The sequence below is a fragment of the Camelus bactrianus genome, chromosome 3 (genome assembly GCF_048773025.1).
Source record: "Camelus bactrianus isolate YW-2024 breed Bactrian camel chromosome 3, ASM4877302v1, whole genome shotgun sequence".
NCBI lineage: Eukaryota > Metazoa > Chordata > Mammalia > Artiodactyla > Camelidae > Camelus > Camelus bactrianus.
Window position 1 is genome coordinate 3,957,074 of NC_133541.1, and position 26,832 is coordinate 3,983,905.

Genomic DNA, 26,832 nt, shown 5'->3' on the forward strand with positions numbered 1-26,832 from the left:
GTGGCCGCCTGCTCTGTGCACAGAACTGGGCTTCGGGGAAGACGGGCCTGCTCATCCTGGCTACTGGTTGCTCAGCCCTCACGGCCCTGCCAGGTGCTGTCACAAAGGCCACATCTACCAGCCACACACGAGAAGTCTGGTGTCAACACCTCCATGTTGCAGGTGAGAAAGCAGAACCCACCAAAGGTTAAGACCTTTGACCGAGGCTCTCCCTCTGGCCAGCTGGTCTACCACACATGATGGCGTGGGTTCTTGTGCACGAGAAATGACTGTGTCTTTCTAACAAAGAGGCGCTCCTCCCATGAGGGCATTTTATGGGCTTTGTCAGGGGAACAGGCACTGAAATTGGAAAGAAAAATACAAATGTGAACTGAGAACCACAGGACGAGGCAATAAAGATATTAAACTAGTTCCTTTTAGTATTTGCACCCACATGACTTGGGAGCGTGTCTACATTTCTAGATTGTGTGTGTGTATTTGTAGTGATCTTATTGTAAATACTAGAGCAAGGCTGACTGTCACATAGCCCTGTCCTTGTGCTGCACTGGACGTGTAAATCCACACTCACACCGAGCAGACCTGTCACAGGTCGCACTGGTGACAACAGGCGGCCAGAAAAGCAGACGTTGGTCCGTCAGGGGTTACTGGGCAGAGCTGATATTTCAGAGACAAGAAATAGATCAATTATTGAATTTGTGCATTAATACACTGCTTGCTAGTAAGTCTGTCATCAGTAAATCCTTGCCCAAGGCAGGTCTAGGTAATGAGTGTGACATGGAGAAATGGGGCTGTGACCCACGCCCTGGAGTGGGTGGCAGTGTGGCAGGTGTTCTCCGATTAACACCGTAAAGGACTAAAGAATCCTAGGTGGGCACGCTGACCAGGTGTGGTGACCAAGCAGAGGAGGAGGGAGAGCCAGTGATGCTCCTGGATGTAGAAGAGCCCCAGAGGGCGGGTTCAGTCGGAGAGAGGAGATTTGAGGGCTCGGGGCTCAGAGGGGAGGGCTGAGCGCAGTCCTGGAAGCAGGACCATGCTGAACGGGTGTGATGGCCACAGGCGCGGGGAGGATGGAGAGTGAGTGACCGCAGACACACGGCCGCGGGAAGGAGAGAAGGAGGGGGTGGGATTGGTGGGCAGGGCCCTACCTCTCCCTGCGCAGGCAGGGGAGGTACCCACACGACGTCCAGGAGCCAGGAGAGGAGGAAGCAAGGTCTCCTTTGTTGTGAAGATGGGATGGAAGGGGAAGGCGTGGACGCGCACGGCGTGGGGACGGCTGCTTTCCAGGGGAGTCACTGACAAAATAAGAACGTCCTCCCAGGACAGATCCCTAGGCACACATCTCCCCCCATCTCTGAAGGGTGATGTCTCCTTGGAATCCAAAGGAACGGCTGCTGGTTGACTTTTTAAATGCCTGCATTATGAATGTGCCAGGAGTAAGTCATGCAGTTTCGCTGTTTTATTGTCATCTAAATTTGTGAAAACTCAGTCCTGCCTGGAATGTCTCGCTCTTTACTCCACCTAAGACCCGGGATGTCACGTGTCCCTTTCATGTTCGCTCTGTTCCCCCCCCCCCACTTAATGTATTCAGGCGCCTTGTGTGCATAATAATGGACTTCCTTCTCGAGGCGCGTGTGGGGATGGGGTTGATGAATTACCAAATTGGCTGTTTTACTTGATTCGGAAAAGGTGTTTGTCACATTTTCTGCAAACAGTGCATGAACATCTTTCATAAATGATGCATAGCCCTTCCATGAATTGGGCCCGAACGCAGCAATAACTCTTGTAACAGTATCTGAAATTTGAAAAGCAATTATGGAAGTATGTCCTGCCTGAGCAAAATGTCTCCTCCTGCCACTTGGCCACCGCACAGCTCAGAGCAAATATTTGAAGCTGGAATTAGGACTCGCTGCCATGCATACGTAAGTGACGAGAGTAGCTGCCCCCACCAGGATTCTCCGTCCTCCGCTGGAGACGGTGTGCGGCGGGAGGGCCGCGGACCGGGCCGGGGGAACGCCCCTCTCCTCCCTGCCGACTCCGGCCACATAGACGGTCCTCGCAGGGAACACCGTGTGAAAGCAAATCCGGGCTGGAAAAAAAAAAAAAACACAAAACACGTAATGAGCCATCTTCACAGTTCCATGTGTGGCGGTTCAAACTACTCCAAACGCACAGCCCTTGAATAAACAAGGAGACAGTATTTGTGAAGTAGAATTAAATAGCTTAAAGCAGTTTTCAAAAAAAAAAAAAAAAAAAAAAAAAAAAAGGCAGCAAGCCGAAGCCTTTTAGGGATTGCTCGGAGGAGTGTTTGCTGCGCCTCTCCCGTGAAGGCTGTGTGGAAATCAGGGAGCTGCACACGCCGCTCGTGGCCTGCTTTGAAATTCAAAACCGGGCGGGGAGGGGGCTGAAAACGATATTGTCCTTTCTCGGCAGAAAGGTGCTTCCTTCTCCTCCTCACCATGACTGTCATAGTAATCTGATATGACAAATTCACAGACACTGGATTAGCAGCCGGTGGAGAAAGACGAAGCGGTTAATATTTGTTGATGTTACTTTTATCTGGCTGGTTTGTGTCCCTGGGCTGTGGTTACCTTGGCAATGCGGATTTAACCATTTTCTGAAGCTGTTAAAAATGCCAGGAGATTCTCTCTTCAAAATTCCAGGGCCTGCGGGCTGCTTGTCATTTTGTATGCTGTCAAAATCCTTGATGTTCCCGGACTCTTGATGTCAGGCTGTGAAAAATGCTTAGCTCAATTTAAGCCTCTCGCAAAAAAGGACTAACAACTGTAATTAAATCATTAAATTCTTGTCTACGCTTCACAGAGCATAGAGAAAATTAACTTCCCACCAACCTCATTTTCTACTTGAACATGAAATAATGATTTTTTGCTCATATAATTACAAAGCTAACAGCTGATAGAGTCGGCATCCAGGGGGGATTATCGCGGGCCCGAGCATTAGACCTCATTACCAGCTTGACTGCAAAATTATTACATCTTGTAATTGGATGGTGAGATTTATATACAGATTGGCCGGGTTTCTGTAAGATTGTAATTACAAGCTTCATTGGTTTGCTACTTATCGGAACTTCACAGAGAAAACAACTGGTAAAATGAAATGAGCATTTCATTAACCTATCGCCTTATCATGGGAAAACCTGTGTAACAGGCGTGTATGCATTAACATAAATAGGATCATTCATTGCTATGCCGGAGAGGCCGGCGTCTGTGTGCCTGCGTGTGCGCGTGGAAGGGAGGTGTGTCCTGACCATCCATCCTTGTTCAGTTTATTTAACCTTCAAAATCCGAGCTGATGGAAAAAATAATAAAGTAGTTATCTCTCTTACAAGGATGAACACACTATATCTATTACTTAAAGGCTAACTGACTGTGAAAAGTGCTCGTTTCATGAGAGGCGAGCGCTATGATTCTTCGCGAGCACAGAGGTGCTGCTCTGATGTTCCTTTCAATGTTAACAAAATCTCTGGCCTTGTTCCCTGCTCAGATACAACGGCGGCTGGAGATTGGATGCCGGCGTAAATAACCTCCTCACTCGGTGACATACCGGATCGATCCGGGGTCTTGATTTGATAGGCGCTCACACAAAGGAAAGGAGTCAGAGCCGGCGAGGCAGCGGGAGAAGGGGAGGCCGAGAGGCAGAGGGGAGCGCGAGGGGGAACGTAAAATTGTTCAATCACACAGCAAACACTATTTTTCTTTCTTTAACGAGAGATTTCATGGTGTGGTCGATGCTTGGCAGGTCCAGCTGAGTGCCACTAACGTCAGTGTTACCCTCCTCCAATCGGCGGCCCGGCTGTAATGGAGCTGTTATTGAACTTCATTGTCTGGATTGGGTTTTCAGCTGGGATCAATGCTGTTTTAACATGAGGCTGATAAAAGGCAGGGTGGAGACCTGGGGCCCCCGGACCTTTCTAGACCGACACCTGGCATTAGGGCGGCCCGCTCACGCCCCTCGGTCGTCCGTGCGTCGACATCTTCACCCCCAGCTCTGCTTTCCAAGCCCTACCCCCCAGATGCGGGGAAAAATTGCATTTATAATCCGAATGAGGCAGACCCATTCTCACACCCAGCACCTAAAAGGCGTGATTAACCGTCCAGGTAGCAGGCAGAGAAACAGGAGGCGAAAATGTTCATCGCACTTTTCAGAATCCCTTTCGCTTCAAAATGACTCCCGTCTACATGGAATCTTGAAAAGGTATGAGACAACTTTCCTGAATTTTTGGTTACTTCCAATCTTTCAGTTTTTTTTTTTTTTTCTCCTTAAACACAGAGCACATTTGACTGTAGAGATGAACACACTTCGCTGTGATGCACAGAGCATGGGGTTCCTGTTCGCCATGAAGATTAGGACGCATGATGTCATTAAAATGCAAGAGAAAAATTAGGCTGTAAAGCAAATGGAAGTGTAGCGCTCAGCAGGAAGGGGGAGCCGAGCCGCCGGAGGCGCCAGCGTGTGATGAGTGTGCGTGTCAGTGTGTTGATCTCCTCGCTGAAGGAATTTTCTATTTCCCGTCGACTTTTGCACAGACTTGAGGCGAGCTTCCACCGCACGTCTGAGGGGAGCAGGGGTCGGACGTGGCCCCGCGTCCCCACCAGCACAGGTGGTGCTTCAGCCAGGCAGCACACAGGCCCGCCTTTCGCGTCTGTAACGCGCAGGCTGTGACTTCGGCTGCGTGAGGAACACGAAGGTGGGCCCGTGGCCACCGAGAAGCAGCGAAGACCAGCTCTGAGGACGGGCTTTGGGGAGAAGTGCTGCGAAACTCCGAGAAGAAGGGCGGACGAGAGGCCTGGGCGAGGGAGCGGATCGTCGCTCTTCTCCGTCACTGGTTTGACTTCAACCACTCGTGATTCAGGAAGGAACGAAAGAATAGTAGGGCAACTCCAGGGGTGTTGGGAGGTGGCTTTTGCTTTTGTGATCGTCGGCAACCCAAAGTGAGTGAAAAAGTGAGGCCCTGAAAGTGAAAAGGGAGAAAATACGTGATTCCTATTTCAAAATAATGAGGGATTTGGAAAGAGGTTCTAGAAGGTGGTGGGGGAGATTTGAAGCTTAGTGGGACGTGCACCTCTCACCTGAAGTCCAGCCACATGCCCCCACGCTCCCCCGACACATAAAATCCAGACCCATCGTCCTCAACTGGGATGGAGGTCAACCCCGCCTCCTCCTGGCTGCCGCGTGCAGGTCGGCTGGAGACACACGCCCGTCACCTGACCCTGCTCCACCCGCCCGGAGTCCCCCGGGTCGTGGGGGGGTTGAGCCGTGGGTTGCCACACCCAGACAGAGAGCCTGCCTTCCTAGGTGTGCTTCATAAGACCAGCACGGGGTTTGTGCTTCGGGATCAGAGAGCCTTGACCTTAACCTTGAGTTTTTTATTATTAAAGTGTAGTTGAGGTGCAGTGCTATGTTAGCGCCTGCATCCAGCAAAGTGATTCAGTTGCATACATACATACACGTCTCCTTTTTCAGGTGCTTTTCCGTCACAGGCCATTACAAGGCACTGAGTGTAGTTCCCTGTGCTGCGTGGAAGGGCCTTGTGGCTTATCTAGTCCATACGCAGTAGTGTGTCTCTGCTCCGTTTACGGCGCAGCACTGCTGGGAGATACAGAGCAGGGGGGAAGCATTTCTAGGTGAGAAGGATGAAGCCCAGGAGGTGGGACAGTGGTTAGCTCAGGGCAGAATGAGCCCCAGGACACAGCCTTTGCTTGCTCAGGCCTGAGTTGTTTTGTTTTGTTCAATTCAATTCAGATGTCAATCCTAATTTACATTTAGATGTAAAGTTTGGAAAGAGCAGAAGAAAGAAAAGTACTTATTAAGAAACACAAGAGACATGGACTCATTCATGTTTAAAAAGAAACTGAGCACCATTCAAAGGTGGAGGGTGGACCGGCCTCAGCTGGCTCCAGCCGCGGGTGGATGGAGTGAGTCCCACCCGTCTGCCCCCGGCAGGCAGGCAGGGGCCCTTTCTTGCAAGACCACCCCTGCGGTGCCCAGGAGCCAGAGTGCGACTGGCCCGAAGGGCAAACAGTGTTTTAAAAGGAGGTCAAGAAAAGGTAAATTCTGCTCAGTGGATCAAAGTGGTCCCTGAGTGTGTGGACGGGAAATGGAGAGGCGGTGGAGGAGGAAAGGGTGTGTCCTCCACCTGAGAAGCATGAGCAGGACCAAGAGGAGAGGCTGCGATGAGGGGATGAAGAAAAAGACGGGAAAGCACAGAAGAGCACAAAGATGAGCATGAGAAGGAGCCTTGGCCGTTCTCCACTTTCCAGCGGAGCAGCCTTTTTAGGACTTGGGCGAGGCCAGGCGGGAGAGACACCGGCTGCACCGTCCATCCCTCGCTGGGAAGTGTAGGCAGCGGCGGTCAGTCGCTGACACGGGGTGCAGACCTCAGTCAGTCAGGTGCAGCCTCGAGGTGCTCCGCCGGAGGACCCGTACAGATGGTCCTTCTCTGCTCATCCATGCATCGCTCGTCCATCCATCGCTCATCCATCAGCACTGACCTTTCAGCACGAGGGCACTGCTGTTATGATGTCAAGAACCCAGGAAGCTAGAACCTCTTCCTCCTCCATCTGGGAAGAAACGTGAACCCACATGGCACTCCTGCGGAAACAAGACTGAGTTAAAGTGCTCGGGACGGGAGGAAGGGACGGGCAGGGGAAGGAAGGCACTGCCGTCTGGAGCACCGCAGGGCACCCCAGCTGGGAGTCAGGTGCTGGCTGGGAAGCTGACCCTGGCTGTCAAACTCTGAGAGCCTTGGGCTTCACCTCTTCTTCCAGACGGTGAGCGTCTGCAAGGCTGCTGGCGCCCAGAGCTATTTCTGGGTGGCTTTGCACTTTCTCACAGCCTTACGTTTTAAGGTTTCTGAAATCCAGTGTTTCAGAGCTCTGAATTCAGAAATTACCTCTCCTGTTGTAACTTGTACAAACTCAGCTCCTGGGACAAGACTAGGGTCCAAATTCCAGGTTTTTTTCTTCACGTGGATAAGATTGCAAGTACTCTGGCATGTATCGTCCTTCCTCAAAGGGATCCCATCCTGCGCCCCGTTAAGTAAAGATGCACTGAGTCTACTCATTAGGGCTCTTCCTCCCACGGTGAGGCCGAGATCTGGAGGCCCAGGTCCCCCCTCAGCCTCGCTGCCCGCCCCCTCTCCCCTACATCTCCTTCGTAGGCATCTCTGATTTCAAAGCGAGCGCCACTCATCAAAGGAGGGAGTGTTAGCCACTATATATACAAATACATTTTAAAATAGTTTCTTCTGTACAGCACAGGGAACTATGTTCAATATTTTGTAATAACCCTTAATGGAAAAAATATGAAAATGAATATATGTATGTATATATATGCATGACTGGGACACTGTGCTGTGCACCAGAAATCAATACATTGTAACTGAATGTACTTCAGTTAAAAAAAAGAAATACAAACAAAAATGAAAGTAGCAAGGATTAAATTATAAACTTCAAAAAAAATAAACAGAAGTGGGGTAGGGACATGGCCCAGAGCAGCTAAGGACGCGGGACCCTCTGAACCTCTTCTGTCAGGACCACAGACCCTCAGTCTCACATGTCCCCCTGTAAGTTTCTCCCATATGAATGGATAATGGAGAAAAATGATTCAAATATCCCTTGGGGAGAAAGGGCACAGACGTGTGTCCTGGTTATTGGGTGGTGAAGGCACGGCCATGTTCCCTGGGTCCTGCCTGGGTGTAGCGTCCTGTCCTGCCGTCTGTGCTGGGTGAGTGGCCCCTGTGTCCCCACGGCTCCTAGAAGTACAGGATCGCGCGCTGTCGTCTGGCTGGTGGATGGCCAAGGGGGGCCGTGTCCATGTTTCCTCCCTGAATCCAAATTAGCCTCGCAGCTGGAGAGGCATCAGGGGCTGATAATGGCCTAGCAACCTCCAGCACTAGCAGAGATGACCTCGGCACAGTGACCGGAATACACAATGCGGCGTCCTCGGCTCCGGAGCTGGGCCTGCCGCCCGCGCGCCGCCACGGGCACTCGGAGCCGCCCTGAAGGGAAGATGTCCTCAAATGAAAAGAAGGAGGGCTGCGCCACGCCACCTCTGAGGCACGGCAGCCGACCCTCCTCCCGCCCCTGGGAAAGCACGTTTATAGGAAGCCGGAAGTAATGGCCAGCCTTGCTCTTAGGCTGTTCATTAGAGGAGGAGCTGTGCATTCATCCGTCCCTCCGCGTGGTTTACAGCCACACTGCCTTGTCTGCGCGCCACTGACGCCCGGGGGACGAGGCCTGGACCGTCGGAGCTCGAGGTTAGCCGGAGCCCCCCTCCACCCCTGCTGAACCAGCGCCGGCATTTCCTTTCTGTGCTGTTTCTTTACTCAAAGTCCACACGTTCGGGGGTCCCTCAGATCCCATTCAGTGAACACGGGCTGGGCGTCTACCCAGTGCCCTGGGCTGGGGTCGCAGGGACCTGTGGGGAGCCCCGCCCCCCAGCCAGAGAAGGACACAGGGACCCGGAGGGTGGTGCGGGGAGGCAGGAAGCTGATGGAGGGACCCTCTGCGAGGGTGTGCCGGATGCCCCGCGGCCCCACCGCTGGCCTCGGAAGGTCTCCTGCTCCGGGTTCAGACGGGCGTTTCCTTCCCCAAGGAACTAACAGCAGGGGGTCTGTCTCGGCCTCAGAAGCCAGCAGCAGATGTTCTGGTCTTAAACAAGTGAAATCGTGGAAGATGCCAGTTGCATGTAGACCTTCCAGCCACTGAGATCTGAGCCCGGGCGCTGGAAAGGGAGAAAGCCCCTCCCAGCCCATCTGGGCGGTAAGACCCTGTGACCCACCAGCAGGGCCGACCCCATGGATCTGAGGGTCTTCGACTCAGAGAAACACACAACATGAAATAAACCCTTAAAAGGGGTCTTCTCTCACTGAGAGCTCAGACCTAAGGCTGGACAGTGGCGGTGCTTTGGGAAACAAAACAATCAGAGAAGAAATTAATTGTGCTTTTGCATAAATTGCTATTTTCAAAGGCAGCTTATGGTTTCTATACACAAAGCAATGATACTGACACATAAAAGATCTACTGATTTTAATTTCATCATGAAAAACATATGAGTGCAAAATCTTCTTGTGACATGCAAACATATTTTACCCACAAGGAGCAGACAACTGTGTGTGGGGCCAGCGCTCGGCCTGGGAGCAGAGGCGTCTAGTCAGGATGGACGCCCGGCTGCCACGGGTCCTGTGTGTGTGCGTGTGTGTGTATGTGCCATGACCCTGCACCTGCTGGGGCGTCACGATGACATAAGGTTATCAGATGCCCCGGGGAGGCCAGCAGCCTCTCGAGGAGGGGAGCTCCGATTTCCTGAGATATCGAAAGGTATTCAGCTGCTGTGATCACTTCTCCGTGTTGGGATTCTCATAAACGGAGGGTCAGCCCTGAGCTCTCAGTGAACACCGGTGGGGGTGGGGGCAGGTGGGGGCACCTGGATGCGCTCCCTGGATTCCTCTCTGCTGCTCTGGCTCTGAGGGAAGAGCCACCCAGGGCTGGGGTAAGAGGAGGATCTCCGCTGATTAAACATGCACACACACACATGCATCCATGAGCACGAGCACACGTGTGCACACATGCACACCAACACAGATGTTCAACACGTGCACATGTGGGCTGCCACACCTGTGCACTCACACATGTACACCCACACACGTGTGCAGACCTGCACACACTCACAGGCACAGCTGTGCACACACGGAAAAGTGAAGCGGCAGCAGGGTCTGGTGTCATGTGTACAGTGGTGAGGTGCCGCATGAGGCCCCTGGGAACCGTTTGTGTCCTTCGCGGTCACCGAGGCCAGCCCCAGCTCTTCAGCGACACTTGCCGTTCCTGATGGCCGGTGGGGGCACAGCCGCGCCTTTTCTAAAGTCAGGGTGACGAACCCAGCTCACAGCCCAGAGGAACATGAGGTGTGCTGGTTCCCATGACAACCTGGGGTGCCCAAGCCACCTCCCGAGATGCAGAACCCCCGTTGGCTTGCCTGGAGGGGGAGGAGCAGGGGTGCTGTGCTTGGACAGACCAAGGGCTCCCTTTAAGGACTCACCTTCCAGTTATTGGGAATCCACCCCTGTGAACCAACGACAAAACCACTGGTGCCATTGGTAAGAGGGTCAGAGCAGGACCGAGTTCCCAGGATCAGGAGTGGGACACCCCATCACAGACGGCAACTGCAGGAACAGACCGGTCCTGCAGGCATGTGTGCACGTGTGTGCGTGTGCGCGCTGAGTCCACAGGACCCCTCCGAGCCGACAGCGAGCGTGCCCGAAGGTGCGGGTCCCCTGGGCTGAGAGCCGTAGCTCCGGCCTCAGTGAGAGGAGGGGGCGTGTTTCTTGCTTTCACTAACGTCACCGGAAGGAAAGGGGACCCACAGTCCAGAGGGTGCTGGGACCCGGCCCTGCTCCCCGGCAGCAATGTGCCGACCGGCAGACCCCAAGGAGGCAGGCCCACTGGCAGATGGCCTGGGGGAGCTGTGGTTTGGACCAGGTCTAGGAGAGGAATAGGATTTGGCAGCTGGAGAGACAGGAAGGAAAGCCCAGAAGGAGAAGTAGCCCCCAGTCACTGGTTTCACCCCGCACGAGCTCCAGCCCGGCCCCGCCCCGGCCCCCAACGCAGCTCTGCCGGCTGCTGAGCCGGTCCCAGGTGTTAGCCTCCCTCCACTAGCATACAACTCAGCGCAGCCTAAAGGCCAGAAAACAGGTGCTTTAAAATCCTACCCAGAAATGGGACGGAATGTGCCGAGAAGGTCTTGGGAAAGGGTGGAGCTGGGGAGCTCGGATGCAGAGCTTCCAGAAGTAGGAAAAACACAGAACAAGCGGAAATGAGGAGGAAGTAGCAGGAGTGGAGGCCAGGGCGTGCCTTGTGAGGAGACACCACGAAGACCTCCAGCCTCGGTTCTAAGCTCCTCTTGGCTCCGACGGCGCCCGCCCACCCCGCCCACAGCCCACAACAGGCCCGGCCTGCCTCCCTTCGGGAGTCCTCCCCCCAGCGCCCGCCTCCTCCCCGCCTTCCTCTGGGCGCCTTCCTCCGTGAGGGCTCGCGTCACGGCGTAGGCGCGTGGCGTCCGTCACCCGTGCCGCTCTGGCTGTTTCATGGGGGGCTGCTGCTCGTCCTCCCAGCTTTGAGGCCGGGAGGTCTGTCGCATCCACCCGCGCAGCTGGCATAGCGCTGGGCTGACGGCACTGCGCCAGTGGACGTGGCCGGGGACGCCTCTAGCTTTGGGTCTCCCTGTTCAGTTACGTGACGGAGACCCTCCGTCTCAGCGCGTGGGCTGGGCTCCCATTTACTTGCTTAGGTAATGCGCTCTCCTCTGCTCTGTGGGTTCTCGTCTGCTCTCCCCATGCTGCCTGGCAGCCCAGCCGCGCCTGCTGGGCAGACGGAGTCGACAGAGGGCGGGCACCACGCCTTCGGGGGCCGCTGCAGAGGGGCCTGGGGAGCCTGTGCAGAGAGACAGACCCCTCACAGCAGGTGAAGCCCCCTCCCCCAGGAAGAGCCCCTGGTGCTTGGGGCACGGGTGCTTCTGCAGGACTGACTTATCAAGGCCCCATCAGAGCCCCTCCTGGTGGCATGTCTGTCACTCGCCCTGCGGTCCCCAGCATGCCGATGTTCTTAAAGCTTATTATTCAATATGCACCTTGGACTTCATCTCTGTTTTCCACTCATTTGGGTAGGGCATGGTGAGACGTCCACATTCTTGGGGAAAAGCCAGCCTGAGTTTGCAAAAATGGGAGAGTCTAATTTGATACAGGTCAGATGCCACTTTGGTGAGGATTCAAGCTTCAGAATCCAGCCGATGTGAGTTGGGAATGTGGCTCCAGCGTCCGCTGGCTGTGAGGACTTGGCCAAACACCACCTTCTCATAACCTAGGCATTCTCACCTGTAGTGCAAATGGCTGCGGTGCCTGCTGCATGGCGTCCTCGTGCCAATTTAACATGATGTGCGCAGGTGAGAAGTTGTTAGCGCCTCCCCAGTCCCGCTCAAAGTTACCAGCACCCAGAGTTCTTATGACTAGATCACCAGTATCTAAGGTCTTCAAACAGGAGCTCCACGTACATGAGATTATTAACATTTGTATTTGTTAATATTTGCATTCAGAAGCTGCAGGTGCACATCAAGTCCACACTGAGATTCTTGGGAAAATATGCTTTCTAATCGAACTTCGTGTTTCTATAAAACTTCGTGTGTAACCTGCGTACTGTTTTATGGGAACCTCATAATCTGCCCCGTGAGTTGTTTATTTTATTTCATCTCTTAATGAGGAAGCCAGATGGAGGGAGATGAACTGATGCTGGGAACTCTGGCTCCAGGATCCCCTACACTTGGATTAGTCAGTGTTCTCCAGAGAAGCAGAATTAATAGGTCCAATATACACAAATAAATCCCAACAGAGTATATTTATCTCACAGAAATATATGTCACATAAAGAGCAGCTTCTGTGGTTATGGAGCTGGACACCAGGAGAGGTCGGGGGGAGCTCTGAGAACCAGAAGGAGGATGGTGCAAGCCCCAGCCAAGAGCAGGAGGTCAGCGTCCCAGCTCGGCAGTCAGGCAGAGGACAGCCCTGCTGTAGCCCCATCTTTTTTCTCTCCAGGCCCTCGTGGACCGGCGGAGGCCACCTACACCGTGGAGGGCCCCCTGCTCTGCTCAGGCCGCAGGGCCACATGCTCGTCTGATTCAGAAACACGCCCACAGACACTCCCAGGACCGTCCTGAGCCACAGCATCCGGGCCCCGGACTCCAGTCCAGTTGGCCCACAAGGTTCACAATCGTGCTGCGTCCCAGGAAGATGATGAAACATTCTCGGCAACTGTTTTATCTGGAAGTGTCTCCACAGTGGTTCAAAAGCAAACTTCAGGGCACCCCAGTCTCACGCTGATGCACTGAGCCCCTTAGAGTGAAGAGAAGCTCACGCAACCTCGCACAAGGCAGCCTCCTGTCTCCGCCGACGGCACCCCGGCGGGCCCGGGATGACCTTGCTCAGGCCCGCGGCCCTCGAGCCTGCAGAAGGCCGTGTGGCCGACCCCTTGTGATGCCAAGCCTGCTCCTGATTCCACCTCGACCCCGTTAACCAAACAGGGAGCTGAGCCCGCAGCAGACGAGCGACTGGACGGTGGAGTAACCCCCGCCCACCAAGCATTACTCATTCGCTTGTCCTGTTGTCAAGTGTCACGGACGACACAGGGCTTTGTGATGTCTGAAACTGCCCACCTCACGGCCAGCAGCCTCCCCGATCACGGAGAAAACGGACCGGCCGTTGCTCCAAGACGGTAGCCTCTGATGAGACACACCTCCGTGCTGCGCGTCACAGACGTCGCCCCCCATGCTGTGGCCGCCTTCTTCGGGGACCGATAAGTAGATTCCGTGTCATCGTCATGGATATGAGTTGCTTTCCTCCAACTCTTACCCAAGCAGGCACTGGCGCCGCTAGACTCCATGATCTTCCCGTCGCAAAGCCGCCCGACAACGTCAAGGCGCCAGGTCTGCGCTATGGCTGGTTTAGTGATGTCTGTGGCTTGTGAGGCTGGAGGGGGAGTTTCGGAAACTATCTTTTTTTTCTTTTTGCCAAAAGCTACATGTCTTTCAGCAGTGGAATGTGATCCACGAGAGAAGTTTAACTTGGGGCTCTTTCTTCATGGTACGAACTCTGGGGTATTGTCTGTCCTGAATCCACCGGATGCTCAGACGGCACGGTGGTCGGAGTCTAGGGGTGAGCGCTGTGAGCTGCTGAGAAGCGCGGTGGGACGCTGGGCTGCGCAGCCGTGTTGGGAAGCGTCTTCCTTCTTCCCCTTCAACGCCCCCTTTTCTCAGACTCCTTCCACACGCTGCACAAGTGACCACTGTCCTCTTCTGCGGAAGAAACCCTGGCTGAACCACCCTACCTGGCGCCCTTAATCCAGCTTCAGGACACGTCGAGTCACCCCCAGGACATAAGACTGCAGGTACCGCTTCCTAGCCCAGCGCTTCGGTGACCTTGCCATCTGCCACTCGGCAGACCTTCCATGCAGGGTCCCACGCTGCCTGTTAGCTGGTTGTCACCACCGGGGTGTCTGGAAGTTTCCACACTGCTTCTCTGCCGGTGTCTATATCCGAAATGGACCCCTCCTGCCGCACTCAGGGAGCACATGTCCCCGTGGGGCTGGGCGTCTTGGGACAGCCTCCCCGGGGCACACGTAACTGGCATGGGCTTCCTTCCAGGCTCACCGGTCCTGTACGTGACAGACAAATTGACAATGTGAGGTGTAAAATTTCAGGAGATACATAGGGGTAAATTATGTGCAGAGTGTGGACCAGCGTCCCGCCCCCTGGAGTCCTGTGGAATCTCAGAATTCACGGTGCCAGCTGCATCAACTGTGGGCGCCCTTGTGTTTACCCTGCACTGTTAAACTTTGCATATATAATGCACGTTTCTATAAGGCTGATTTTGAATGACAGCTTTTCAGAGTGGTTATTTTAAACAGCAAACAGTATTTGAAGAAGTAATTTGTAGCAGAGAACACCCACCTAAAGGGAAAATTGACTTTGTTGCACTTTGAACGTATGGTGTTGATTTTAAGATACAGGCTACAGCAAAACTTGTTAGAAGCAGCATGTAACTATTCAAGACACACTTCACGTGGGACAAGGTATTTGCTATAGAAAAGGGGGAGTGGGAAATCCAGTCTCCCCAAAAATGGAACCGTCATCCACGCACCTGCCCACCACCCTGGTGGAACCCCCAGCCCCTGACCCTGACCACTTCAGACCCATAGCCAACGCCCAGCTGTGTGAAAGGCATCACGTTTTAATTGTTGTTGTGTAGTTGTCCACGTGGCTGTATTTATAGTCTGCTTGGTTTGAGACAAGACCCCTGAGGGCTTAGAAAGATAATCTGTACACTGTCCACATTTATACAGGTTGGAGCCGCGACTCTGTAATTAAACAGCCTGCCCTGAAGGGAGGGGCTTTTCACTCATACGAGTCCAAATCCACCTGCATCAACTGTGAGCAGCATCATGTTCCTCAAAACAGCCCAAATTACCCGGTTTGTACTGGTTCCCTCTCTACAGTCCAGCCCAGCCAAAGGCTTCCCAGTGTTAGAACCAGTGGTCCAGTGTTAGATGGACAGCCTCACCTCGTCCGGGGGCCGGCGCTGAGAAAACAGGTCCCTTTGACACCTGCTGGGGGGTCCAACAGCTGCGCGGGCTGCACCGCCTTCCTCTTCACTCCCACTGGTCTCTGGTGGTTAACCTGCTGTCCAGTGGTTACCTGCTGTCCTGTGGTTAACCTGCTCTCCTGTGGTTAACCTGCTCTTCAGCTAACCTTCTTTGCGCTTGACTTTACATTCAGATATCAAAATTTCTGAATTGCTCCAGCTACTCAATCCTCTTCTGCTGTTGCTTCAAGAATGTCCTTTCTGCAGAAAACGTGAGCCCCTTTGTGAGGCTCCGGCTGACTACAGAGGGACCCCAGGTCCAAAATGTGACAGCCAGCACCAAGCTAGAGCATCTGGAACAAGGGCCTCATGATCTGTGCCCACTTCTTCGTGTTCAAACAGATTTCATCAGGGCACCGAATCCAGGGATACGTAAGAGCACACAGGTGAAGGCGTCATGCAAATGACGGCTGCTGCGCATTAAACAGACTGAAATGTGAGCGGTGACTGCGCGAACATGTAAGTGTCCAGCTACCCAGCAGTTACCCGATGATCGGCACGTTAGGAGTTCCACGGGAGAGCCTTCCTGTTCTTGGCGTGCTAATGTGAGGCTCCGTGCCAGGCTCCTCCCCTGGCCCCAGCACAGCTGGGAATGACTGTGACCACACATGTTCTTTTGCTGGAGGCCACATGGTCGGGGGGAGACCACACTGACCAATGTCAAGGGCACGGCCACTCAGGCCAGTTATTACGAGGGTCCAGCAGGCTTTCCTGGCTCAGGTCCCTGAGAGCATCGCCCATGAACCGTAGCCGGTGCAGGAAGGGGGACACGTGACCGTGCACGACTTGCCAAGGCAATGCTAGGTTGTGTGGAGTTTGCGACTGTTCAGGAAACATACGAGTAGCTAATAAACGTGGGACGGATTTCATCACGTGGGCTCATTTTGGTCATGCTCTGACAGTTTGGTTGAGATAGGACTTACCTAGAAAACGCTATATACATGGAGCTCCCCTTTCCCTGACTGAGTGAGCGGGGTGTTACCATAGTTAGTGATGCCAGGCAGCCCTCCCTGGCTGCCCTGGGAGGGAGCTTATGGTTCACAGAAGAGCAGATCAAGCTGAGTCACTAACCATGGGCAAGATGAGCGCCCAGTGGTCCCTCAGCAAATGAACCTGGATGGGCGAGACGGGGAGTGGTGCTCTGTCCTTGTCCGCCCTCCTCCTCCTCCTCTGGTCACTGTTCCCAGGGCCTTTCTGCAGGCAGAGCAGCCCACCCCAACCCCCTACTGCAGAGCATCCCGGGCAGGTGCCTGATTTCAAAGTCCTCGCTAGTTGCAGAAAGAAAGAGGAGACGATTGATGAGATGGGAAATGCAGGCAGATCATTAAGGACCCCATTCTGTCCGCGCGGCCGCATTCATGGCTTGGAGAGTTGTCATGAGCCTTTCAGTTTTCAATATTAAGGCAAAACTCTAAAAACAAAAGTAAAGTAAAAGTAGGAGGAAACAGAAGAACCGAGGTCCTTCTGAAATAATCACCAGGCAGGAAGAACCATGGAGGGAGCTGCAGGAACCCCAGACGAAAGCCAGGGAAACCCAAGGCGCGCACACCAGATCCTAAAGCCGAGGAGCCACCGATCAACACGGCGGCACTCAGGATGCCGCTCTGTTAACTGTGCTCTGCTTGTCTCTGGAGTTTGCAGCGACTTCTGTGTGCAAGTCATTGAATTCAGAAAATGGTTCAAGATTACCGCCTGTATTTCACCCCCGCCTGGCCAAAATCTCCTCCCTTCTGTTTGTAAGTCATTAATGCACTCGGTCGCCCATTTCTAAGTGGTTGAACGATTACCCGTGTCCCATCCTGGAAGGCAGTTATTAAGACTAGGTTGAACCACTTGAAGTGGCCTACAGTTGGCCCTGTTTGACCCAGAGAATCTCACAGCTCCCCACGGTTCCCATGAACACCTACTTGGACGCCTCCTTTAGTAAAGAAAGACACATCCTTGTCAAGGAGTCTGCATTTCTTATGAACAATATTCTTCTGCAAAAATCAGCCACTTCCAAGCCAAGGTGAGCGACCCAGATCTTGAGCCCCTTGTGACGCTGTGATAAAACCATTTCTCCTGCGCAGTGTGCAAAAGCCGGTGGAACTGGGGGGACGAGAAGTCAGCGGGCGTCGGGAAGTGCGGGGCGTGTAGAAACGTGGCCTCGAATCAGCCGGGGGAGGACGACCTTCCTTCTGACTGCTGCCTCCTGCTTTTTAATGTTCTCCGCAAACGGCTGTATCTTTCAGAGTCTCTCAAGGATTTTTAGATAAAAAGAGAGGTTTTATCTTTGCGTGTCTATAAGCAGTGGAAAACTCCAGAGACCAAAACCTACAGGCAAGTCAAATAAACTAAATCCGATCAAGGTACTATCAATGCCAGAATTAGAAGGAAACCCAGGGAGAATATCAATAACAACGTTGAAACAGCAGGTTTCGGGTGGAATCAATGGACGGAATAAACAGGGAAAATTAAGTCACAAAGTGTTGGTAGATAAAAGCTCCTCACTCATTAAAATTCTGTTTGTCTTTGTGTCTTTTTATCAATGTACCTATATATCTATGCAAGTGTATCAAAGTTTGTAATGTAAAAGAATGATGAAATAATCTAATTAATTTCCGGTGTCATTCCACATATTTCTTTCAAGTTAGAACTGCAATATTAATAATGGTTTGCAGTTTAATAAAATATCTTTATGTCCTATTAACTCCTATATCAGCTTGTTATAAAAGCCACTTTCTATCAAATAGCTAAACTTCAAAAGAGTTTTGCTTTGATCAGGGGTAAAAAAAATCAGGTTCATTCCATTTGTACTGAATAACCTCACTCAGTTTTCTAGAAAGACAGTTGTCTGTAGCTGCTGTTTGCCCAGGAAAAAAATTCCAATGGGCAAAAATGGTAAAAAGACAGAATGTATCGGGGCAGCCAGGGAACACGGAAGCTCACTCTGACTTCAGTGGACGGGAGGGAACTGCTTTCAGCACGGAGAGCGTGGGGCTCCCCGGGGAGCTGGCCGGCTGGTGCCCACCCAGGGCAGGGCAGGGCAGGTGCTGGATGCTGCCTGGCGGTTTCAGGAATGTGATTCAAATGACTCTGCTCCCTTTCTCTCACTGACTCGGACTTTGACATCATTTACACGGTTGACAAGGAACAACGATTGTTCTCTGCTGGCTGCCCTGGATAGTGAGGAGTGTCACCACGCCTGCCCAGGAGGTGTGGTCACCCCTCTTGTGCCACATGGGCTCTCTTCGCCAGACACCTGCATCCCTGCCGTCTCTGCCCCGGCCAGTGCCCCCGTGCCGGTCCCAGGTTTGCAACACCTGGATTCTTCACTAAAGAGTGTGGCCCCGACCCCTGAAGTCAGTACTAAGGGTCTGGGGTTTCCTTCGCATTTTCTTTGCAGTCCAGCAGCTGAAACGGACATTAACCACTAACCAGGGCGTTTCATTTGGGCTTTATTTATTGGGTGTCTTTTCCCATAGGAGACTCCAGTTGCACCTGTCCTTCTGGGAATGAGCCCAAGGGGTCAGGGGTCCAAGGCGGGGTAGTATGCGGAGGGCCCACCCAGAGCTGCACAGCCATAGTGCCAGATGCCAGCCCTGTGGACAGTCTGGCTGGCAGCTCCGTCCAGGGGTAGAGCGCGAGCAGGCTGGGATGCAGATCTGGTTTGGAGCCCCTTGGAAAGGGGAAGGCGTGTGTCCCGGACCTTCCATCCCCGCTCTTTCCAGCCTGGTGGCTGGTGCCCGGGAGAAGCCGGATCAGTGCTTGCTGAACGAGTGAATGCGAGGTGTAAGCAGGGCTGTGCTGGGATGTCTGGACAGATGCCGCTGAACCCAGTGGTCCTTATTCCCAGCACGTAGGTGGGGTCCTGCGTGGTGAGCACGGAGATGGATCAGAACTGCCGTTTTCAGCTGGGATGGGGGGAGGGGCTGCAGCCTCAGCTGGAATACCCTGTGCTGGGGGCCCCTCCCACCCCCAGGGATCTGGCGACCGCCTCGCAGCCCCGGGGAGAGCAGTGTGCCCTGGCCAGAGGGCACCAGGGAGGGCGGGCACCCCGGGGACACCCGTGGGCTCCCGTGCTTGAGGCACAAGCCCCGCTCGACCTTCCTCCCTCTCCCCCCCGCCACAGGTGCAGGTCCCCGCCGGCCCGTACAGACAGCAAGGAGTTTAGGTCTCAGAGATGAGCGGTAACCACAGGTGATCACCCTGAGCCCCTGGGCAGGTGACCCGCAGCGTGTGGCCCTCACTGTAAACAGTCTGTTTCCAAGAAAAAGCTGATCGTGAGAATATCAGCCCCAAAACTCAATCTGGAGAAACCGGAGGGTTGAGAGCACTCATTGTGGGGGGAGAGGGGGCTGGAGAATTCTGAAGGGGGTCAGGGGCGTGTCCCTTTGTTTGCATATAATTTTATAGTTTCATTCATGTTGAAGCTTAACTTCAGAATCCGTCGTTGGCACAGGATGCGCTGCGATCAGAACACCCTCACTGCAGGGCCTCCGGGTTTCAGGGCACGAGATCTGGGGGTTTTGGGTGGACCTCCCTCCAAAGTTCAGCGTCCCGGGCTGCCGGCCTCGCCCTCTCCCCACTGCAGCGCTGAAACTTCCGGAAGCTTCCAGAGGCCGTGCCCGCCTGGCTTCTGGGTGGAGTACGTCCCCAGTTCATGCAGATCCAGGCCATGTCTGGGTGTCTTTTTTACAAACCTTAACTTTGTCCTGTAAACAGTATCAACAGCATTTTATCCAAGGTGACTCTTTCTGGACATTTTTTTCCCCTCGTTTTTGTTTTTGTTTTTGTTTTTGTTTTTGTTTTTGTTTTTGTTTTTGTTTTTGTTTTTGTTTTTCCAGCCTTGACTTTGCTGTTGAAAAACCTCTAGCAGTTCGTCACAGTTCTTAAAGGTCATCTCCAAAGCTGAGGATGTGAGAGGTGACCCACAGAGCACAGGGTGAGAGTTAGAAATACGTGCACAGAGAACTTAAACTTCCTTCATACCACCATACGGTCAGCAGTTTGTCTGTGATCTAAGAACGATCTTACATATATTGGCTCGCTTTTTGCCACTCCCGGGTGAATACTTTAAAAAAGTGGAGTCACCATCCGTCTGTCACAGTGGTCCTACATCCAGAGTGATTTGGGCCCCCAGAGCAAAGCACTAGGGGCATTTTGATTGTCACCACTGAGGGGGAGCTACTGGCATCCAGGGAACGGAATCCATCAATGCTGGGAATGTTCCACAGGGCGCGGGACAGCCTCCACACAGAGGGTTACAAAGGCCGCATGGAGATCGTGCTGAAGTTGAGAAACTCTTGTCCCCAACGAAAATCCAAGAGCTCCAGCCCAGGGCAGGGGCGGGGCCCACGGGAGGCAGCATCCTCCCCGGGGGACCAGGAGGAGGCCCTGCCCTCCGGCAGCCCCGCGCCCCAGGCCCGCCCTGTCCCGCTTCAGGCTGGGAGGGCTGACTCCAGCCCACAGGGCTCCACAGGGTCTGCACCGAGCCTTCCGAATGCGGTCGGCCACACACATGGCCCCTAGCCCCTTCCCTGGGAAAGGTGCCCGGCCTCCTCCGCGGGTTCAGTGGCTCGTGCGCGGCACGTGGGCCTTGCCGTCCTCAACTCCAGAAAAGGCGGTGCGTGAGCAGGGCGGTCCACAGCTGGCCCTGGAAGTGGGTCGTGTCAAAGTGCTTAGAAGCTGGAGGGGTCTCAAGTCACATAGTCCGACCCCTCATCTTACTGAAGCCCAGAGGGAGAAATTCATGGTTCTGGATCACGAATGCCGTCATCGCGACGCCAAGTGGAGTTCCCTCTGCTCCTCTTGCAGACATTCATTGCGATTTTTAATGAGAACGGATGCAACACCCCTTCTGTGTCAGGCCCAGGGCTGTGTCTGTTCTCCAGCAAATTTCTGTCTTCTCGGAAAACACTCGTCTCGTGTCTGCTGCAGGACAGTTTCCTTGGGGAGACTTCTGTTTGCTTCCTTGAACAGTGAGAAGACAACACGCTGACCCGTTTTCCCCTGGTGAAGCCAAAACACTTCATAAAACTGGTGGGGGGCGGGATTGGGTAACCCCGTATCGGACCGTCTCATTAGACTATTACAACTTCCCACGAGAAGCATTTCGTGTCTTTGGTCTCAGTACGTTCTGCCAGCGTCTTTCGAGTGTGAAGACGGCGCTCCGGAGCTGCCATCCGCACCAGCCCTCCACCCCCCGCCACCGCCGCCCCGGCCCGCAGGTCTGCGCCACCTACATCCGGATCAGTCTGACCATGCAGCGGGCTGAGCTCAGTGCCAAGGAAAACTGAACCGGCTGGGGTGCCGCCCATCGGAGTCCAATTCGGCATGTGACGAAAATTAACTAAAGGCAGCTCCTTCAAAAAGAAAACAGTGACAAAGGGTTTCAAAACACAGGTTTCCCAACCCAGGAAAGATTAAGTGAAACGGAGCCCTTGTTCCTGAAGCCCGACCTTTCGCGCGAGGCTGTGATGGCAGAGCTCGGCTCCTGGCTGGGGCCAGGCACCGACAGTCCGTCACGCTGCTCGGGGGGCACATCCACGTGGTGCAGGCTGTGGGCGCGCCTCCCAGGAGCACCGGGAACCTCTGTGCCGACGGACCGGTGCCTTTCCCAGTGGCTTCTTGGTCACGTTCAGGAACGTTCATGGGCTGAGAAGATCTGAAGGCACCGCCGTCTCCCTCTTTTGATGGGACACTAAGGAAACAGGCACATCCAGGCCTGGGCACCCAGTGCAGCACGTGCGCAGATCTAACGAGGAAGGGCCGGCCACCCAGCTCCACGCTGAAGTGACAGGGCAGCTGTCACAATGTCTCTGAAATGAATCTTTCTACAAAAAGAAACCTTATTTACGTATAGAATGCATTCTGCAACATACTTTACCCGCAGAGCTAAGGTAGAGGACATGATGAATTGTTTAAAACACGCAGAATACATATGTGTGTGCACATGTATCTCTTCTAACCCACAGGCAGAGTCCTCACTAAGTCTGAGCTGACAGGAAAACATCAGCCCAGTTCTCAGAGGCATCTCCTGGTGGGACCCCAGCAGGATGAGGGTGACCGGGAGGGGCACGTACCCCACAAGACGGCTGCGCCCTTGAGAAGCCCACGCTAGAGGCATTCCCTGCCCGCCAGCCTCTCACCGCTCAGCTTTGTCCTGCTCGTCTACTTGTGAGTGTGGGCTTGAGACAGAACAGGAAGGACAAACCTGACTGCGTGTTGGGTCTGTTTCTTTTGCTTTAGCCTCTGTGTTCCATTGCTTTTGCTACAAGTTCATCACTAAAGGGATGTTGCCTGTAAGCTTAAATTATGCATAACGACTCATAATACGCTGCCTCCCAGGGAATGCGCATTAAGCTAAAATATCTTTGTTTAGCTCACAGGAAACCTCCTGACCAGGCCCCCCTGTGAAGGAAGAAATTAGCACACCCCTTCTGGAGGCTGATGGGAGACAGGAAATGTTTGACTTGACTCCCTCCCCTTTTAGTATAAAAGAAGACTGACTTCTAACCCAGGAAAGATGGTTCTTTAGGACACTAGTCCACCGTCTTCTTGGTCTGCTGGCTTCCCAAGTAAAGTCACTATTCCTTGCCCTGACAATTCAGCTCTTGATATGCTGGCGTGTCCTGCGGCCAGCAGCACAAGCATGGACTCAGCAACAGAGAGAGATGTGCCGAAGTTCTTTGAGGACCAAGGCTTCTGTGGGCCGCCTGGTATGCTGGGCCTCTGCTCGCACACTCAGCCTGGCTTGCTGAGTTCCTGTTACAGGCTCGTTTGTCAGTGAGTCACCACCTTCTCCTAAATGCATGTCGCTGGTGCAGAACTGGCGCGAGGAGTTCAGAGAGGGAGAGTCCGGTGCCCGGCCCATCTCTGTAGCCGACTGCACAGAAAGCAGGTGTCCCAAGCCGGAGCCAGCGACGGGAGGTGCTGCCCTGGCCCGCCTCCTGCGGAGCACAGCCGGGGAGGCATTAGCTCCAGAGCCCCGTCGTGGACAGTGCTTCAGCACGGGAGTGGCAGGGCCTCTGAGAACTCACATGCTGGTCTCACGGAGCCTGAGTCAGCTTTGCTGCCAGCCCCGGGCCTCAGACCTCTGCTTCCGCTGGCACCGGCTCCGCCAGGGTTCACCTTATTATGGTGGCTGTGGCTGTCACCAGCACCATCATTGGGACCATCCCCGATTCTGCTCTGCTCAGCGCTCATGTCTGTCCTGAGAACTAGCCTCCAGGGGTCCCAGTGCCCATGTGGGTCAAGGCGTGAGTTTTGATGGCAAGTTGAGGCCAAGTGCCCTCAGCCCTTGGGCCAGTTTGTAGAGCAATGAGGAAACCTCCCAGGGGTGTAGAGAGCATGCTGTCACCTCCCCTCTCCCAGGCGCTGGGTTTGACTGTTGGACAAGAAATGCATCGATAACATAGTGAGAAGCAAAAGAAAAGCACAAAATAAAATTAGTGATTGGGTCGTCAGAGGTTTCCGAGCACGCTCAGAACAAAACGTCATCTAAGACAAGGAGGGCCCCAGGTCACCATCAGCTGCCTTCTCCCAACCTGGCCTCCTCTCTCCCTTAGAAAACCCACATACCTTTCTTAGCTCACACTGGGGAATTCTTTAAGTGACTATGGAAAATAAGTAACTGGTGGGCGGGAGGGGGAGTGAGCAGGGAGGGGTGGGCCGGGGGGGAGTGAGCAGGGAGGGGTGGGCTGGGGGGGAGTCAGCAGGGAGGGGTGGGCTGGGGGGGAGTCAGCAGGGAGGGGTGGGCCGGGGGGAGTGAGCAGGGAGGGGTGGGCCGGGGGGAGTGAGCAGGGAGGGGTGGGCCGGGGGGAGTGAGCAGGGAGGGGTGGGCCGGGTGGGATCCTCAGCAGAGGAGCTGAGGAAAGGGGAAAGGGGCTTCCGTCTGCTTCTCTGCCCAGCAGCGTGGAAGCCCACATCAGACATACAGTGAGTATGTTTCACCTTTCGTCTCTCCCTGTGTTTAGGCGGGCGCCGTGGTAAGCGAGGACCAAGCCCCAGCCCACCCAGCCCTTCCTGCACTGTCTTTTGCTTCCAGATGCTTCCATCTCAGGACCCCCACCCCCGCCCTGGAACGTCTGCTCCACGAGCAAGACCCCCGCTCCCCGAGTGAGCTCCTCGCTCCCCTCTCCCACCCACCTCAGACCCCGTGAGGGCTCAGATCTGCCCCCAAGCCCGAGGGTCCCCGTAGAGCCCTGCTGAGAGTCCTGTGGTGTGAGGCCAGGGGGGTTTCACATCACCCAGCCCGAGGCTCTTCTCCCCACTGAGTGAGACGGGGCCCAGACTTCCCAGTGACTTGCCAACTTCCGGGATGACGCAGAGGCTGACCCGGGATCTCAGGGGCCTTGCTGACCCATGACCCCGCAGGCTTCTCTCCCGCAGGCAGCATGCTGCCCTCCCCACGATGCCTGCCCATCTCTCTCGGGAACCAGCGCGCTGGCTACTGCCAGTCGGGCAGGACTCAGAGTAATGGACCACGTTTAACTGGACCCAAGAATCAGATGTTGGAGCAGCTCACGGGCCCGTCAGTCTGGGCATGTGAGTACGTGGGGGCCCGTCTCACAGGGATCGGCTGGGGACAGCCTCCCTCTCATCACCGACGGCTCCTCATGAGGTTAGGAGGTTAAGGGGCTGAGACGGTCCCCAGCGGCCCGGAGCACACACTTGGGCAGACATGCACAGGCTCCTCCTCCACCACGCCACGACCCGAGGCTGCTACTCGGCCGGCAAGCCTCCCTCCTCCTGCACTGACCCCCCAGCCCCGTCATGGTGTCCCCGGCCTCCGCCTGGTCAGACGTGGCACTGGGGGTGTCAGCTCTCGAGGCTGGTTCCTCCATCCTGCCTCAAACGGGGTGGCTGTCCCGCCTCAGCCCCGCTGCTTCTGCTCTTGAGGGACGCCCACTGCTCCACTGCCACTCAGCCCCTTTGGGGTGGGCTCCACGGACAGAGTCCTGAGAGTCCCGGGGGGGGACTTGCCCAGTTCGACCAGAGCGGTCAGCCAGATCTGGCGCTGGCCACTGCGCCCAGCCTGTCGGAGGGCACGGGGCTGATGCCCCGACGGCCATGCCCTCGGTCCCCTCCAGGCCCACCTGCCCCCGGCCCACCTGCGCCACACTGCTGGCACCCACCCAGTCATGGGACCATCTCTGGCCTCTACTCAGAGACCAGCCCAGGGGGCTCGCAGCCACAGCAAGCGGGTCACGCCCAGCTCCCTGAACCCACTGACCACCAAGACCACTGGAGTTGTCCCCAAGTGTTGTCCGGCTCCAAGGGAAACCTGCACTTCCCCAGAGAGACACGCAGCCCCGAGCTGGGGGGAGCAGCAGGGCACTGGGGGGTAGGGGGAAAGACAGCCACTCCCTGGGCTGTCCAACCTGCTGCATGGGTCTGGGGGTGTCAGCACAGAGCTGGCAGCCACTGAGGCCTCTGTGGGCCCCTCAGGGAAGTCCAGCCTGGCCTGGCCCCTGCCGTGTCCAGTGCTCTTCCTGCCCTGAAGGCAGCCCTGTTTACTACGTCTTTGATCTTCCCCGGGGGATGGATGAGGCAGGAGATGCAGGGGGCCCAGCATAGACACCCCACATAACCCCAAGGCCCCTTTCCCTGCCCACCTCCTCCCCAACACACGATGCTTGGAGGGCAGGTCCGGGGCCCACTACACCCCGTGGCTAGTCGAGTGCCTGGCGCACAGTGGGGCTCAGTGAGCCCATTGCGGTGACCACGGAGAGTGGCCAGGAGGCGGGGAGGTGGCGCGGGAAAGACAGGCGAGCATCAGGTCTGCTGATAAACACCAATAAACATGCAAATGAGGAATCTGGAAACGCTATCCTCACGTTCCCATTCAATTCCAGCAACCCAGGGGTAAATCTCGATAAATTACAGTGGAGTGTGGCTTGTAAGTAACATTTCTCTGCCATCCCTAAAGCGTGGCTGTGTCTTTGAGGCCCTAAACTGTTGCGGTAAATGAGTTCCTATAACCGTTTCGTGGTTAATGAAAATAATGCTCAGAGCCGTGCTGGGAGCCGGGTGTGCTCCCGAGCTCATAGACGTGGCGGGCTGCGGCACGGAAGTGCGGGGCTGGGATTCGGTGGCGCCGCGCCCCTGGAAGCAGAGCCCATGGTGTCTGCAGGCGGTCAGAGAGGGCAGAGGTCCGTCACCTCCACCGCCTCTCCGCTCTGAACCCCCGGCTGCCCCGGGCAGAGCCACCGGGCCTCCTGTAACTCATTTCTTCAGTGTGGTCCCAGAGCTACGCTTCCCAGGTTCTGGGCCCTGCGCCACGGGCTCGGAATTCTAAAGCCCTCAGGACCCCACCCGTGCTCAGAGAGGACGGGTCCGCCGGCGCGAGGCTCGCCCGCACCCCAGCACAGGGAGGCTCAGGCGTGTGAAGGAGTGTGCTGGGCCCGAGAGGGGACAAGCCCCGCCCAGGGCGACGGGCAGAGAGGGAGGCTGAGGGTGCCAGTGGCCACTGGCCACTGACTACGGGGAACAACCTGGTGGGTTTGTGAGAACAAGGCACTCTTGGGTGACGGCCAGGCGCCCAGCAGGGACACGGGTCAGGCCTGAGAGCAGCCACATGGCAGGGGCGCCTGGGAGGAAAGCCCTTCTGCGTCCAGCTTGTGTCCGCTCAGACCGTCAGTTGTGGG